The sequence below is a fragment of the Nycticebus coucang genome, chromosome 4 (assembly GCF_027406575.1).
Source record: "Nycticebus coucang isolate mNycCou1 chromosome 4, mNycCou1.pri, whole genome shotgun sequence".
NCBI classification, from domain to species: domain Eukaryota; kingdom Metazoa; phylum Chordata; class Mammalia; order Primates; family Lorisidae; genus Nycticebus; species Nycticebus coucang.
Genome location: NC_069783.1, coordinates 79,646,012 through 79,664,599, shown reverse-complemented (window position 1 = coordinate 79,664,599; position 18,588 = coordinate 79,646,012). Strand labels below are relative to the sequence as shown.

The 18,588-nt window shown below is 35.5% G+C and overlaps 1 pseudogene; it reads right to left on the bottom strand.

The window, feature by feature from the left end:
• Positions 1–242: 242 nt before the first annotated feature.
• LOC128584336 (growth/differentiation factor 9-like) lies at positions 243–12,696 on the bottom strand (annotated as a pseudogene).
• Positions 12,697–18,588: the final 5,892 nt, after the last annotated feature.

Sequence of the window (18,588 nt, the reverse complement as noted above, 5' to 3'; positions counted from 1 at the left end):
TATGCTAAGATTTGTTTTTCTATCAAGAATAAGACTCTTGTTTTAAAAAAAGCCAAGGGAAAAAAAATCAAAACCATCCAAAATAAAGGAAATAAAGGTTCAGTAACAACAACTGATGTTACCCATTTACACAAAAGATGTACTCATTCTCATACAACATACCCTGCATTTAAAGATTAGACACACAAAGCTTTCTCCTCATGGCACAGATAGAGACATAACATTTACTTTGTGAAATAGTCTCAAGGTTGTAGTTTGGAGGACCATTTGTTAGGGTAGGTGCACTTAGTAGCTACCATATCTTCATATTCTTTATAAGTAATTGAATCATCAGGCTTGATGGTCAAAATACTCAAGGGGCTATATTTGGCAGGTACACATGATGGTCTCCACTCTGAGGGGTCCAGTGTCTCATAGATGATGTTTTGGACCATGGTGTGAACTGGAGAGCCATACCTATGCTGAACTGGCCTTGGGCAGTCCCCTTTACATTATGAAGGGTTATATCTGTGCAAGGCCACCATCAGTTGTTCCACTTAAGCTAGACTAAAGCTAAGTCTAAAGTCATGGAGCTCATCCTCATATGGGGAAAAATAAACTATTTGAAGTATTCCCTCAGATTTAAGGAAGCTGGAACCAGGGACTTCTTCAATTCAGAGATAATAGTTTCCTGAAGTCTGGTGATGGGAAAAGCTCCCATCCTCAGCAGCCTCTTCTCCCACAGGATAGGCAAACAGATGGCTCTTCAGATCAGGACCCTATGATGGCCTCCTTTCACAGTGAACAGAGTCCCAGCTGTGATGAGCCCCAGCACTTGTTTCATTCATATGTAAGATCAGGGAGGGGAACACCAGAGAGTCATGTTAAATGGGCCATCCTGTGCTGAAGGAGGCTGCAGCTGGTCTCCCAGGCAGGTAAAATTTACAGACAGGAGAATCCTCTTGTTGGAAGCCACTTGCGGCTGAAGGAGGGTGCTTACATCGATTTCAATCTATTGTGTTTCTCTCCAAGTTCAAACTGTGGGTTAAAAGTAAAGGAGAGTGGAGCTCAAGAGTCCTGCCAGCCTGTCGAGTGTTGCTACCTTCTCCTTCCCCATGTATTTCCTGTATTTGCACATAGCCTTACACACATACACAGACTTTTAGAGGCCTGGGAGTATGCTGCGGCTATCTAAAGTTTCCTGTGGTTATCTGGTCTTCCAGAATTGCCTTTTCAGTTCCTAAACAGGCTCTCTTTTGCCCTAGCTGAAATCACAGCCTTATGCAACTGAGATGTAGCCCTCAGTTTGCTACTGTTTGGGAAATGCCCTAAGGGTAGAATGTTCCTCTCCTGATTTGAGCCTTGAATCAAATCAAGTAGGCTCTACATTCTTGAGAATATAAATTTCTCAAGGAAAAGGAAGTTGAGATAAAATATTGACTCTGCACTAGAGTCTGTGCTTTTAATGTCTGATATCTCTATTGTCCACAATGCTGCCAGCTTATGGCAACAGTGCCACTGAAATGGGGAGGGGACCAAGCGTAGCTTTAAGTTAAAACAGCACAGACCACTGCCTTACCTGGGTTTAATAGCATCCTTAACTGTAGTGTAGCCTCACTGTAGCAGCCCCTATAGCCTATGGCTAGGAGGAGTGAGAGTTATAAATAACACCTGTAGCTCCATAATGGAACACCTTGGTGAAAAGGGCTTGGGGAGGGATTCAGTTCACCTAACAAACACGAGAGCTCGTGAGACAAGAGTATCAGTGATTTGCAGTCTCTACATCTGTGGGGCAAGAAGCCTCCAGATCACCTCTCTAAGAGGCTGGAGGAGAAGGCAGTTGGGAGTGTACATACATTCTATCATGGACCCGCTCACTCTGACTCTGTCACTTGTCCTGCTTGCAGAACGCCAGCACAGCATCTATCTGCTAAAGATTATTAAGCTCTGCTAAGGACTGCTAAAATCTATTCTTCTAAGACTACTTCTCCCTCAAAGACCATCTCTCTCTCTCCCTTCTGAAGCAAACAGCCCTCAGGCATCTAAGAGCAATTGCTCCTGAGCTAGATAGCAAAGCAGTTGGCCACTGAAACCTAGATAGGCTGGGGGCCAGAGACCTGGCCAATTCCGGGGTGATAAGTGGCGACCAAGAAGGGACCCCCTGACAATACACACTTTTCAGTTTATTCTGTGGCTTTGTCTACCAGATTTCTGAAAGGGTTTACCTCATAGTTAACTTGCTTGCATTTTTGTTGTTTTTATAGGGAGTATAAGCTTACCTACTCTTCATCATTCTAGAACTGATTGTTATTTTTAAGTACATTTTAAGGTTTTCAATATTATTTTCTGACTATTCCATATTTAATCTACCAATTAATGACAAAGGTGTGCTAAATTTCTCACTACATTAGTAGATTGGTCTCCTTATTCTAGTTCTGTCAGTTTTTGCTTTACATGTTTTGAATCTGTTATACAGATTTACAACTGATGATCTTCCTGGTTAATTGAAATCTAGATCAGTATATAAGTTTTTCATTTTCCTAGTATATATTTTGCCTTAAAATTGTCTTCATTTATTGTTAATATAGTTATGCCAGCTTTAATTTGATAACTTTCCAATATATTTTCCCAATCTTTCAATTTTTTGTATATGTAGGGCTTATCTTTTTATTATAGCTTGGATTTTGATTTTTAAAAAATTTTTCTAAAAATTTTCTCCTTTAAATGAGCATTTTGCTCATTTACACATATTATAATTATACTTCTACATTTAGGATTGTCCCAATACTTTGATTTTGGGCTACTTGTACTGAATTTTTTTTTTTTTTTTATCATTTTCCTTATGTACCTCAGGAGAATTCTCATTAAACACATATTTTCTGGCACTGTGATCTTGAACTAGCCACCAGAACTGTGAGAAATAAATTTCTTTTATTTAAATCAACCAGTCCATGGTATTTTTGTCTTCACAGTATGAACAAACACAATTCTCAATTATTATTTGCTTAAATATATTGTTTGTCGAATTTTTTCTCTCTACTCTTCTCTTGTATAATTTTCATCTGTCTTGCTGTGCTTCCTAGATTTATTTTTTTCCAGATCAATCTTACAGTCATTAATTTTTTTTTTGTCAGTAATTCTCTCCTTTGCTTTATTATAATTTTGGTTTCAATGATTTTACTTTCAAATTTTCTTTGTTTACTTATATTTGTGATCTTTCCTTTTCTACTTAAGTTTACTTAACAAAAATCATGTTTTTTCCCAGGTGATAATTGTAGTATCTGAAAATTTGAGCATTTGATTTTTCTATCTGTGTTCTCTGCTGTCTCTTGCTCTATGTCCTCCTCCTCCTTCTTCTTTCTCCCACATCTTCTTCCTCCTCCTCCTTCTTCCTCCTCCTTCTCCTTCCTCTTCCTCCTCCTTCCCTCTCCTTCCTCCTCTTTCTCTTTCCTCTTCCTTCCTCTTCCTCCTCCTCCTTCTTCTTCTTCCTTCTTCCACTTCCTCTTCCTCCTCCTTCCCTCTCCTTCCTCCTCTTTCTCTTTCCTCTTCCTTCCTCTTCCTCCTCCTCCTTCTTCTTCTTCTTCCTTCTTCCACTTCCTCTTCCTCCTCCTTCCCTCTCCTTCCTCCTCTTTCCTCTTCCTTCCTCTTCCTCCTCCTCCTTCTTCTTCTTCTTCCTTCTTCCACTTCTTCTTCCTCCTCCTCCTTTTTCCTCCTCCCTCCTCCTTCCTTCCCCTTCTTCCTCTTCCTTCTTTCTCCTTCCTCCTCCTTCTCCTTCTCACTCTTTATTGTGATTTTTTTTACTTAAAAAGCCACAGAATTAGTCTGCAAGAAAGCTTTACTGCCTAGTTGAAGATATGGGGCTTTCTGGAGAAAATTTGATTGCTCTTCCTGGGAACGTGAGAATACAAACAAACCACTTGACTTTTCTGGCAAGGCCTCTCAGAGCCGGAGGGGTACGCAAACTAGTTTTCTGTGCAGGTGAAGTCTAGCTTGTAATCCAGAATTATTTCACTCAGAGTCTTGTTCTGATTTAAAGATGTCCCTGGCAGTAACCAGGCATACAAGGATTATGTCTAATTCCTTTACATGGAGGGTCCTATATTTCAGAGTCAACTGCGCTAAGGGTAGGTTTTTTTCTATTGCATTTATCATTTGAATCAACCATCAGCTAAACTCTGTTCCTCTGCTAATTCTGAGGCCCTTGTGGTCTAAGACTTGTGGTCTTCAATTTCAGCACATCATTTCAAGGATGTGGGTGGGGGGATTGCTTCAGTGTCCTAATCTGCCTGGGTTCCTACCCTAAAGTATTTTTTGCTAAATCATCAGCTCAGGGATAACATTGTAAGAAATTGTTTTAATGTTGTTTCTATGTTTACATTATAAATTTACATTATAAATTACCTTATAAATTTCTATTGTTTCACTCTATTTGAAACAGAAGTGATAACCACAATTAGGATGAGTCTTGTAGAATTCTTATCCCAAATAACTACTTTATTATAAAGGGTGACCATAAAGTTCATGTGCAGTTTAGAATAGTGTGCAACTGGGCGGCCCTTGTGGCTCAGTGAATAGGGCGCCGGCCCCATATACTGAGGGTGGCGGGTTCAAACCCAGCCCCGGCCAAAAACTGCAACAAAAAAATAGCCGGTCATTGTGGCAGGCACTTGTAGTCCCAGCTGCTCGGGAGGCTGAGGCAAGAGAATCACGTAAGCCCAAGAGCTGGAGGTTGCTGTGAGCCATGTGACACCACGGCACTCTACCAAGGGCAGTAAAGTGAGACTCTGTCTCTACAAAAAAAAAAAAAAAAAGAATAGTGTGCAAATTAAATTTGCACATGAACTTTGTGGCCACCCTGTATAATTATCCATAGCGTGTGTATGTATAATATTTATGTATACTGAACTCAGTACATTTCCCTCCACACCACATCTATTCTTTGGTCATCCCTGTTCCCATCTTAAGTACCTGTGCAGTCAGAAATTCAAAAGGATTTTACTCTGTCATAAAACATAACACTAGACACAGCTGAGATTAGAATTTATATCATATAAAAATTACTGTTTTTTAACTGATCATGATGCTAGTGGTCTTCTCAAATCTAAATTTTTTGGCTCTAAATAAAAGTGGAAATCAAACAAAAGAGGGATATGTACATGAGGCATTTACAAATATGATTTGCCAACCTTACGTTCATTAACTTCTCTGCCAAAGTCAGTAGTACAGGGCTGCTGAATTTTGTTCCTCAGTAGGGAATCTGCTTTATCTGTCTTTGATAAATTAAAACTTTCCTATAGTTTTTCAATACACCTCACCATACACAACATTTATCTTGTTTGGCATTAAATAAATTTTTGCAATTGGAAATATTTTTTCCATTGGAGGAAAATATTCAAGTACTATTTATTCAGGCATTTTCTCTTCATTGCCTAATTATTACTAATCCTGGCACTCAATTATGCCAATGTTGATGCCTCAATAATTATTCTGCTCATTATATCTCTTTATTCCTTCCTGCTAACTGCTGGGTGGGTTCTTTAAATTGATCTCTCAACTTATTTGTTTGTTTTCTGATATGTCCTTTAGATGGTCAACCTATCCACTGAATGCATTATTTTAACCTTTATCACTTATGATTAGCTTTTCTTTCCTTAATCTCCTGCTAAGTGAGTAGAGTTTATGACAGTTTAAGTGCTCCGGTCATTCTAATGGAGTACTACCAACCCCGAATTGCATGTCCCTATTCTAACATCATTCTTCAATGCACTTACCCTAAAATTATTAATGTTGAAATATCTCTCATAAGAATGGGGAGATGACTGTGCAGAGTGGTTGCTATTGTTGCTTATTGTTTTAATTTGCTTTTGTTTAGTTGACAGTGGAACTCTTCAGGAATAGCGCTAATAATCCCAAACTCATCCCTGTGATATTTTATTCCCTGTCCCTAGAATCAGATTTATTTTATAAAATGTAAGATTTTGGCTAAAACTACTTAAATATATATATTTTTATACAAATTTGAAGAGCTGTATTTTGTATACATTTATTTAAATCAAAAAAAATCTGCAAAACCTATAGAAAAAATGATGTTGAAAATATTGAATCTTAAATTTTTCACTGGATTAGTTTTCCTAGTATTTTTAACAATTGGGTCATGTTAATACAACTCACATGTTATTTATGATGTTATCAAAATGGTTTGTCATAATTTTATATGTATATACAATGTTATATACATTATTATATATAATATATGTGTGTATATTTAACTTTTAGTTTCAGAATATGTACTATTTTGGTGAATGTCTCATATTAATAAATCTTTTTGATTTATTAATAATAAATATTTTGATTTCTACTGGGTCTATAATGATATAGCCTATATTATTTTTAATATTGGTTATTGTGTCTTCTCTCTTTTTTTCTTTGTCAGCCTTGCTAATGGCTCATCAATTTTACTATTATTTTTAGAGAACCACTTTCTATTTCCTTTTTTTATCTATTATTTTTATTTCAAAATATCTCAAACATACAGAAAAAGTTGGAGAATAGTATAATAAATATACATGGAACTGCTATATTTTGCCATTTTTTTGCTTCACATCATCTTAAATAAAGCAATAAAAATACAGTTAAATTTCCTTATGTATTCCTTCCCATCTCATTCCCTCCCTTCCTCCTCAGACATTAACCACTATCCTGAAATACGTATCATCTCCATGAATATTTTTATACTTTTATAATGTATGTAGCTGTCTATATACAACAGATAATATATATATATTTCTTATTTCTAAGCATATGACATCATACTCTACACATCCTTTTACAACTTGCTTTCTATTTCATTGAGCTTTTCCAGTTTGTCTTATATTTCAATTGTATTGATTTCTGGTGTTTATAATTTCCTTTCTTCTGCTTGTATTTTTATTTTGATACTTCTTTTTCTAAAATCTTGAGAGGAGAGATAGGACCATCAATTTAATCTTTTTTTCTTTTCTAATGTATACACATATTTACATTTTACTTTCAGCACTGCTTTAAGCACCGTCGGTGGTGTATTTTACATTTTCATTCAATTTTCTAAGTATTTCTACATTTCCCATTGTGTCCAGGAACATACTCTATATCATTTAATTTTTTATTCTAATTCTTTGTGTTTGTTTTATAGCTCAGGGTATTTTCTGCTTTGGTATATTTTCTGTCACCATTTGAAAAGAATCTGTTGTTCAACAGAGCGATCATATTCAATGTACTTTTGTTTTATGTTTGTTCTGTGTTTTCATTGTTTTCTTCCTATCAATCAGTTACTTGTGACAGGTACAGATATAACTTCCCATCAGTTCCTTGAATATTTTTTGAAGTTCAATTAGATTTGCTTATAGTGGATTTTTTTTTCTTAAAACAACTCAAGACATGTAACTTATAGTGTTTTTGATATATCTTTTTTATAGCTTTTATAATAGTTGATGTAGATATTATATGCACATAACTTATCACAGTATACTGCTATCTTCATCCTACTAGTTTGAGTTAAATATAAAAACCCTACATTCTTCATGTCTCATTACCCTCCTCCGTTTATAATGTAAATGCTGAATTTATATATATTTAAAGCCACATCAGGCACTGCTGGATTTTTCTCTAGCTATTTTTGTCTTTTTTTCTAGATTTGTTCATTTCTATTATTTTATTTTCCAGTTCACTGATTCATTCCTCTGCTCCTCCATTCCACTGCTATGTACATCAACTGAGTTTTTTATTCAGGTTACTGTATTTTTTAGTATTAAAATTTTCATCTGGTTCCCCTTTATATTTTCCATTCTTTCATGAGATTTCTAATTTTCTTAACTGACACTTTCTAATTTTTTTTAATTTGCTTCAGCTATGTTTATAATTCCCATTAAAGCATTTTTATTACATTTGCTTCAATATTTTTGTCATATGATACTAAAATCTCTGTTATCTCAGATTTGTATCTTTTGTCTTTTCATTCAGTTTGATATCTTGTCAGTTCTTAGTATGATGAAGGAGTTTCCATTGAATGTTGCTCATTTTGTATTATGCCCTGAAATTTTGGATTTTGTTTATACCTTCTATTTTAGCGGACTTACTGTGACACCACTCTGGCAAAGGAAAGTAGTTGCCACCTTATTGCTGAGGGAGAGAAGGGGTTCTCTACTTGGACATGGTGGATAGCTGGAAGGGGAAGTGTTCTCATTATTGCTGAATGGGGGTGGGAGTACTGGTTCCCCATGAGGTGTTTACTGGCACTGTGTTGGTTTGCCTCAATAATGCTGGGTGATGATGAACATCCTGACTCTTCTCTAGGCCTCCCTTGACAACATTCCACTTGGTAGGAGTGCGGCCCTTGTTTCTGCCCAATGTGAGTAAAGTCTTAGCCTCTCACATGGTACTGACACTAAAGTGTGAGTTTGTTACTGCTCAGCATATACGAGGTCCTGGCTACCAACTTATCCTTCTCTCACACATCCCTAGTACAGTTTTGGAACACATATGACAATCTCGTAAGTGTGGAAGCATAGTCTTTCCACTTGACCTTAGGGCCATAGGTGCAGGAGTAGACCATAGATTTTTCTGTAGTGCTTGGCTAGAGAAGTTACTGTTTTCTTTCTACTTTTCAGTCTTCTTAAATTTGTTTTATATATGATATTCACAATTTTTAATTGTACTTACTAGTAGAAATAGAGAAACATATATATGTACTTAATTTTCCTGGGAGCAGAAGTTTTGAACTGAGTGGTTTTATAGTTCTATTTTATTTTCAATATTGGCTTATTATTCAATATCTATTTTTAAAATACTTTTGTAAGTTACCATAGGGTTTATAATAAAAATCTTCAAACACTCACAGCTTACCTTTAACAATATTATATCATTTTATGCGTAGAATAAGAACCATATTAACAGATGATACCCATTTTCTCTACTCCTTGCTTGACAGCAATACTGTAATATAGTTTACCTTTAACACAGGCTATAAATATCTGTGGATACACATTTTATTTTAGGTAATCACCTGTTAGAGCAATTAAAATATTTTTGTAAGTGTTGCATTTACCTTCAATTATGTCACTTAAAGCACTTCATTTCTTTGTGTAGATGAAAGTATCTCTTTGGTATCATATTTCTTCTACCTGGAGAACATCCTTTCAACATTTCACAGAGAATAGGAATGCTGAAAATAAGTGTTATCTCTTGTTATTTGTCTGAAAGTTGTTTTATCTCCTTTATATTTTATAAATATTTGTGTTGCATATAGAATTTTATTGGACAGAATCCTACCCCACCCCCCCTTTTTTGAATTTAAACATGTTACTATATTGTTTTCTTACCTGCATATAATTTCTAGCCTGATATAATTCTTATCCTTGTGACATTTATCTCTAATTTCAAGTTATTATTTTTATCTTTGGTTTTCAAGACTTTTATTAAGATATATCTTGTGTATATATGTGTGTTTGGGGTAAGAAACAATTACTTTGTAGTCAAATATGAGATTCCAGATATATTATTTAGTATCTTTCATGACTTTTTAAAAATGTTCTGCCCTTATGTCTCCAAACATCTTTCTCCTGTTCCTTGTCCCCCTTTTTCTTCTGTAATTCCAGTTACATATGGAATAGAACAAATGAAACTGTCCCACATATCTTTGATTCTCTATTTTCTTGACTCATTTTTCTCTTTGTGACCTAATGTAGGTAGGTGACAATTGTTGATCTAGAATGAGACCCACTGATTTTTTTTCTCAACTGCAAAATCTACTGATGGATAAACTTACTAATGGTGGTTTTGTTGTTGTTGTTTTGTTTTGTTTTTTTTTTAATCTGTTACTCTGTTTTCATTTGTACCATTTATTTTTTTTTTATATTTTTGCTACAATTCCCTATCTATTCATTCATCTTTTCCACTACAGATTTTAACATGTTAATAATTATTCCTATTTCCTGTCTGGTTTAACAATTAGTGTCATATTTGAATTTGATTTTGTTGATATTTTGTCTTTTGACAGAATTGTGATTTTTCCTGTCCATTTGTGTGTTTTATAATTATTATTAGAGATTTATCTTTAAAAGTCAATAGAGACTGAGGTATATCTTACTTATTCTTAGAAATAGGCTTACTTATTCTTTTTGTAGTCCTTTGTGTAAAGTATTGAGTAAATCTAATTAAGAGTTGAACTTAGTTTGGGGATTTTTTTGTTATTTTGGTTCTACATAGTGCTTTACCAGTCTTTAGTTTCCTATAGCATTACTTTCTTTTCAGGGTGAGGACTAGAGGATTTTTTATGTCCACTCATTTCTTCACTTATGTGTTCTCTGTATGCTTACATAACAAAGAAGAGTATTTCTTACGCTTCTGCTCCTTTACAAACAATCTACTAGACTGTTCTTACTTGACCCTTTATAGTTGGCAAAAGGGGAGACTTTCTTTGCTGTTCTGTTTCAGCCTCAGTCTTAAGCAGATGATATGCTCCTAATTCTTGGGGGTTGGTGTCTCTGAATGATTATGCTCTTGTCCCTGCAGTAGGGGAACGTTATTGATCTCATCCTAGGATGTTTTCTGCCTCTTCCCTTAGGAGAAAAAAAAGAAATTTCTGTTTTGTCTTTCCTCAATTTGATAGGCATTTATCTGTAGCCTCAGTCTGACAGGACTTATTATAGTTCTCCTTAGATGCTTAATATTTTTCCTTTATGGGGAGACAGGGAAGATGTATCCAAACAAGATTTCCTGCCTTCCTCATGACAGCTGCTGTTCCCATCACCCAGGGCTTCAACATAAGAGATGCTGCTGATTCCCTTGCCCTGAATTCATTGCTTCTTAGGAGTACCTAGCAATGTCTGTGGACACAGCCTGTGAGTTGGAGTGAATTTTTCATATGTTTGCAGTATTCTTTGTTCATAAATTGATTACATTCTCCAAAAATTATTCTTAGTAGCTTGTATGCTCACTTGTATCTCCCTTAAAGCTAATGTCCATATTCACTCTCTCTTAGGAAGGGTGTCTTTCTCACATTTGGGGTTAGTTTGTTTCCCTAGGAGATCAGCTCTCTGATGTGTTCAGAAGGCTGTGATTTTGTAGGAAACCCAGCTTTCTGTTGTTGTAAGGGTGAAAATGATAGTCTTTCCAGTTTTCTATGCCTCCAGACAAAGACAAAAGTTATATTTTCATTTAATTTTATATAAATACATATTTATATAAATATAAAGGTACATTTACATTAATGTAAATTATGCAATTGCATTTTTAGATCTAAAGTACGAGTTATACTCTCACCAAAATTTAGAATTGCTAAGTGACTAAACACGAGAATAAAAATAATTCATCCCTGTTTCAGCACCCATAGCACAGTGGTTATAGCACTGGCCACATACACTGAGGCTGGCGGGTTCAAACCTGACCCGGACCTGCTAAACAACAATGATGACAACCTCAACAAAAAATAGCCGGGCATTGTGGCAGGCTAATTTGGAGGCTGAGGCAAGAGAATTGCTTAAGCCTAAAAGTTTGAGGTTGCTGTGAACTGTGACGCCATAGCACTCTACTGGGAGTGACAGAGTGAGACTCTGTCTCAAAAAAAAAAAAAAAATCATCCCTAGTTCCTGGACTGTTATATGATATTTAATGAATATGAAATAGCGTTCTTTAATTGATTTTAGAATAACCACATTAGTCTTTTTGTATCATAATAAATGAATTGTCCATATATCAAAGCTCTAATTATCAGAACAAAAAAACTAACATTGTAAATGATATCTAAGACTCCTCCACGTCTTTGTGAAGAATAGAGAAAGATGACAAGGAAGCATTGGCATCCATTGAAACAAGAAGCTGCCTCTAAGTGTAAGCTGAATCCCTGCACTTATACGAAAAATGCGTAAGTTACTGCAGAGGTAAAACATGGAACTTTTCAGAATCTACTAGGAACATTCATCTACAACTCTCCCTTATGAAAAGCTCCCTAACTTCAGGGATTATTATATGCACAAACACAGCAGGCAAACCATCTTTGGTTTATTCTCACAGCCCCAGGTATCTTAGGACTTCTTGCAACAGAAGTACTATTTGTCTTTTAGCAAAAGAGATACGAGTATATCCCCAAATATTTTTATCAAAAGTGGGCTTTTTAAATAAAAGAGGATAAAATAACTTTCATTTTCAATATGACATGTTTCTAATCACAGATTTTAAATAATCCTGAGAAATATAACTTTTTTCTTTCAAAAATCAGCCTTCTGCACTCATCCTTGAACGATTTTGTGTCCTTGGAGTTAACTAGATATTATTATAAGAAAATAGAAAAGGAAAGAGTAGAGGATGATTGCCGAAACCTTGACTTTTACTTTGCGTTAACTTTGAGAGAAGCAGCTATTTTTATCTTGCTGATTTATTTATGAGACATAAGATAGAACCCTGTAGTGGAACATTCCTCAGAACTGGATTTGAGCATCAAGGAAAACCAAAAGGGACACTTCGGTTAAAATAAGAACTGAACCAACTAGTATCCTTCCTGATTGTGAATCACTGCTTTGTGATTGATGTGGTTGTTTGAAAGAATTTCCTTTTTGATCAGCTTTCATTCTCACCTGTTCCATACTTCTCGGACCCTGCCGAGCTGACCTTGAGAATAAAGGTGTTTTTATGAAATTTTCGATTTCTCTGCCACTTAGAGGTCAAAGTTTGTCTGAAACCCATGGTGCTTTCTTGATGCACATGCTACTTCTGGGTCTTTGAAATTTAACCAGTAAGAAAGAAACAAGGTTTGTGGACAGTATTAGGTGAAAATCATAAGACAATTGTGAGATCTTGTAAAACTCATTGTATACAGCATATAACACAAAGGTAACAAGACGAACCCCATCTGACATCCATGACTCCTGGAAGTTGCTCTGACCAATAATAGATACAAAAATCATTTTGCTATGTTTTCCTTTCTATTTTTTAATTCCCATTGACTATGTCAAACCAGATTGTTTACAGCCATATTTATTAAGAAAATAAGCAGGCTTTCTTTTGAATAAGTACTCTGTTTTATCTCTGTAGTATCAGTTTTAAAAAATGTTTCATTATTCTATATTTGACACAAGGCCACATAAATTTCTGAAAACATTCACGGGTGATACAATTGTAAGAGAAAGAACCAGGACTTTCAGTATTTACCTGAGTAAATACTGATTCTCACTTTCTAGCCCAGCCAATTAAGCTTTTTTCAAAATCGTTTTATTCATTGGAAAAATGAGGAAAATAGCACTTATTTTGCATACTTGTAGTGCAGGTAAAATGAGTATTTATAGGACTAATGTCAACAACATAGCCAGATAGGAAGCCTCTGAATCTTTCTCCACTTATGGACATACCAAGGAAGCATCTATTCACAAATCAGTCCCTGCCTACTGAAGAACTGAGAAAACATCTACATCAAATAATGAGGAAATGCTGAGGCACATTGGGGTACTGACCCTGCCCTATGCACTATGCCATAAAATTGGAAAAGGAATCCCCAACACCCATCTTCTCCCTGTGGAAATTACATGTGGACTTCCCTCTGTACCACACATGTACTGTGCTAACTCTGGGGTTCCCCATGGTTTTACTTTTAATTCACCAACTCTGAGAGAAGAGGGAATTAGAAAATTAAAAGTCTCTCTAGACCACAGAAATAAAGCAGTTTTCTTATATGAGTGTTCAAGTGTTTACAAAAGTTTCATCTCCCAGGAGTAGTGCAGAGAAAGGGTTTAAAAATGGATTTACTTATTTCTCCCTGAAAGGAGATTATGACACACTCTTCCTGTGGTTAACTGGCATTATGGTTTCTATTATAATTTTCTCATGTTGGGAAGTTAAGGGGGAAGACAAATATTAGCCCTTCACAAGCACGAGAAGCAGATCAGTGTTTCTCAAGCCTTCTCCCCCAGATCACACAATGGTAACTTCAGGTCTATTAATTCCTCCTGCAAGTATTTTGTCCATATCAAATGTCTCAACTTGTACAACTTCAACCCAAGGGACTGTATCCTAAAATTCCTAGCTCTGGAGGTAAAGGGGACTGGCATAAACATATAGCTGTAAAATACAGGGAAAATGTAGTGGCTTTATAGGAGTTATAAGCACCATTGAGGGCTTTATCCCCAGGGAGCAGTTCAGAGAAGGGCTTTAAAAAACACAGTCCCTGTTTTTCCCTAGAAGGAGTTTATGACACACTCTTACAGTGGCCACTTGGCAGCCTGGCTTCTTACTTGCATGGAGGAATCAAAAGGGCATGCAAGTGTTAGCCCTGAGAAGCAGATTGGCATTTCCCAAGCCTTCTACTCTGGATCATCCTAGCAATAATTCCATGTCTATAAGTTCCTACCACAGAGAGTCCATGCACCAAGCACTCTAACTTTTACAACTTCTACCCAAGGGAACTAAATATCAGCAAGTCTAAGTATCAGAAGGTACTAAGTATCAGCAAGTCTATCTAGACCACAAAGAAAAGTGGCAGTTTCACATGTGTATAATCACTTCCATGGTCTTCTTTCCCAGAGGAATGCACAGCAGTTGTGTTAAAAATGCAGCTTCCTCTTTCTCCCTGGAAGGGGTTTATACCACACAAGTGCTCAAACATTCACAGCTAACTGTTAAAGGACTTTATGCTTAGCTCTAGAAACGGAGGGACAACACAAATGTGTATTTCCCTGGATCACAAAACAAAGAGGCGGTCTTAAATAGGTATGTAAACACTTCTATTGGGTAGCATCCCCTTGCAGCAGTGCAGAAAAGATGCAGAAGTGCAGAAAAGAGGTAGGAATGTGATAAGGCTTACAACAAATGCCACCAGTGGCTACTTGACAGTCTGACTTCTAAAAAACTTGCACTGTAGGCTAACAAAGCAAATAAACAATAGCCCTCTGGTAGTCAGAGGCAGAATGTGATATTTCACATGCCTTGCTTCTGGCTTCTCAGTGATAAATCCAGTTCTGCTGGTTCTTTTTGGAAGGAATTGGCTGTGCACCAAGGGCCACATATTCCATAGCTCCCACTCAAGGGACTCTCTCTCTCCTTTATGATGTAGCTCTGGGATTTGATGGAATATTACATTCCTGAGTATCCAAGATGACAAAAAACAAAGGTCCACTCTCAGCAGTTATCTCCCCAGAAGACAAGGAAACAACTCAAATATGAATACAGGCATTTGCCATAGATCCTCTCCCCAGTTGAGCACAGAGAGACTGGGAGATAAATACCCATGCTCAACATTACTGTAAAGATAGAAGATACTAAAACATATATGCAATACCCCAATCTGTCCCATACATCTTGAGAGTCTTGCTACTACCTTAATAGTCTTGGACTGCTGATCCAGATGTGCCACTTCCTAAGTGCTGGGGAGCCACCAAAGGGACGGTTGGTGAGATATTTCTTTTACCTTAGGCTAGTTCACAAGACTAAGTGACATAGTTATCTTATCTAATGTATGGAACAGAGTCCAAGAAAAATAAACAAACAGAACAATATATTCCAAATAAAAAATTAAGCTGAATCTCCAGATACGGACCTGAGTGAAGTGAAGATGTGTTATTTCTCCAACAAAGAATTCAAGATAATAATTATAAAGATGCTCACTGAGGTTAAGATAGCAATACAAGACCAAATAGAGAACTTCAACAACAACAACAGAAAATATTAAGTAAAAATCAGTACCAAATAGAAATTATAAATCTGAAAAACACTATAATTAAATTGAAAATTTCATTAGAGGGATTCAACAGCAGACTGGAGCAAGCCGAAGAAAGAGTCACTGAACTCAAAGACATATCACTAGAAATCAAAAAAAAAAAAAAAAAAAGAAACAAAAAGATAAAAAGAATAGTTATGAAGAGTGAAAGTAGCTTAGAGACCGTGGGACAACATCAAATACAATATCTTAAACATTACTGCTGTGCCAAAGAAGAAGAGAAAGAAAGAGACAAAAAACACATTTAGGGAAATAATGGTAGAAAACTTGCTAAGACTGGAGAATAAAAATAAAGTCAGACCCAGGAAGCTCTAGGACACTAAATAAGAGGAATCCAAATATTCCTACAGCATAATCAAATTTCCAAAAATTAGAGTGTTGAAAACAGCAATGGAAAATAAAATCATTGCATATAAGGGAACTCCCATAAACCTATCAGTGGATTTCTCAGTAGTCACCTTGTAGGCTAGAAGAGAATGGAATGATATATTCAAATTCCAGAGAGAATGAGAGAGAGAGAGCATGTGAGTGATAGAGAGAAACCAGCAAACCAAGAATATTATACCCAACAATTATTGCTTTCTAACATGAAGAGGCAATAAAGACAGTCTCTAGACCAGCAATTCTCAACCGGTGGGTCATGACCCCTTTATAACAATGAAAATAAATCCTGCATATCATATATTTACATTAATACTCATAACAGTAGCAAAATTACAGTTATGAAGTAACAATGAAAATAATTTTATGGTTGGGGGTCACCATAACATGAGGAACTATATTAAAGGGTCACAGCATTAGGAGGCATTAGGAAGGTTGAGAACCACTGCTCTAGACAAAAGCTGAGCGATTCTATCACCACTAGACCCACTGTACAAGAAATGCTAAAAGTTATTTGAGCTGAAGGAAGAATACTCAAATTAGTAACATGAAAACATATAACTATAGAAAATTCACTAGTAGAAGTGAATACATTGTCAAACCCCAAACATTATAATATTAGCAGTGGAAAAAATCAATTATATCTCTAGTATATAAGTTAAAAAGCAATATTATTTAAAACAACTAAAATTACAACAATTTGTTAGAGGATGCAAATTATAAAAATATCTAAAATGTGATATAGAAACATATGAGAAGAGGGGAAGTAGAGTATGGACTGTGTTCACAATCAAAAGTAAGTTGTATCAATGTAAAATAGGCTGTTAAAAGATGTTTTATGTAAACCTCAGGGTAACCATAAAACAAAAGCCTGTAACAAAACACAAAAGATAAAAGGAAAAGACCCAAAGATTCCACTATACAAAGCTATTAAACTGGAAAGGAAGAAACCTAAAGTAGAAGAAAGACAAAAAGATCAAAGACTCAATCAGAAAATAATTAATACAATGCCACTATTAAGTGTTCAATCCATCAATGATTACTTTAAGTGTAAATGGATCAAATTCTCAAACCAAAAGGAATAGAGTGGCTAACTGAATTTTAATTTTTTTAATAGACCCAATTATATGCTGCCTGAATGTGGCTCACTTCATATTAAAAAACTAAAAAGGAAGGGATATATAAAATATTTAATATAATTGCAAATAAAATGAGAACAGGATTAGTTATACTTATTTTAGATAAAATAGACTTTAGGTCAAAACTATAAAAAGAGACAAAGCAGGTCATTATGTAGTGACAAAGGATTAATTCATCAAGAGGATGTAGCAATTGTAAATACTATATACTGCACCTAAATGTGTATTTAAAACAAACATTAAGAAATCAGAAGAGAGGCATAGATTGCAACATAGTAATAGTAGGGAATATCAATACTCCACTTTCCACATTGGACAAATAATTTAGGTGGAAATTAATAAGGAAACATTGGATTTAAACTGCACACTAATACATTCCTTCTGGAAGGATGTTTGGAGAATACTTAGAGACCTAAAAATAGACCTGCCATTCGATCCTATAATTCCTTTACTAGGTTTATAACCAGAAGACCAAAAGTCACAATATAACAAAGACATCTATACCAGAATGTTTATTGCAGCCCAATTCATAATTGGTAAGTCATGGAAGAAGCCCAGGTGTCCATCGACGCATGAATGGACTAGCAAATTGTGGTACATGTATACCATGGAATATTATGTAGCCTTAAAGAAAGATGGAGACTTTACCTCTTTCATGTTTACATGGATGGAGCTGGAACATATTCTTCTTAGTACAGTATCTCAGGAATGGAAGAAAAAGTATCCAATGTACTCAGCTCTACTATGAAGCTAAATTATAGCCTTTACATGAAGGCTATAAACCAACTATAGCACAAGACTATGAGTAAAGGGCCAAGGAAGGGGAAGGGGGGGGAGGTTTGGGTGGAGGCAGGGAGGGCAATGGGTGGGGCCTCATCTACGGTGCATCTTAGAATGGGTATGGGCGAAACTTACTAAATGCAGAATACAAATGCCTACATACAGTAACTAAGAAAATGCCATGAAGGCTACGTTGAACAGTTTGATGAGAATATTTCAGATTGTATATGAAACCCACACATTGTATCCCTTGATTGCACTAATGTACACAGCTATGATTTAACAATAAAAATAAATAATTAAAAATAAATAAATAAATAAATAAATAAAATAAACTGCACTGTAAACAAATAGACATATATAGAGCACTTTGCCAAACAGCAGCAGAATATATATTCTTCTCAAGTGCATATAAAACATCCTTCAGTATAGATTATATGGTATATTAGGCCACAAAAGAAATCTGCAAAGTTAAAATGATTAAATGATATCAAATATCTCTTCTGACTACAGGGATATAAACCCAGAAATCAACAAGAAAAATTACATAAAGTTAAAAATTAAACAATA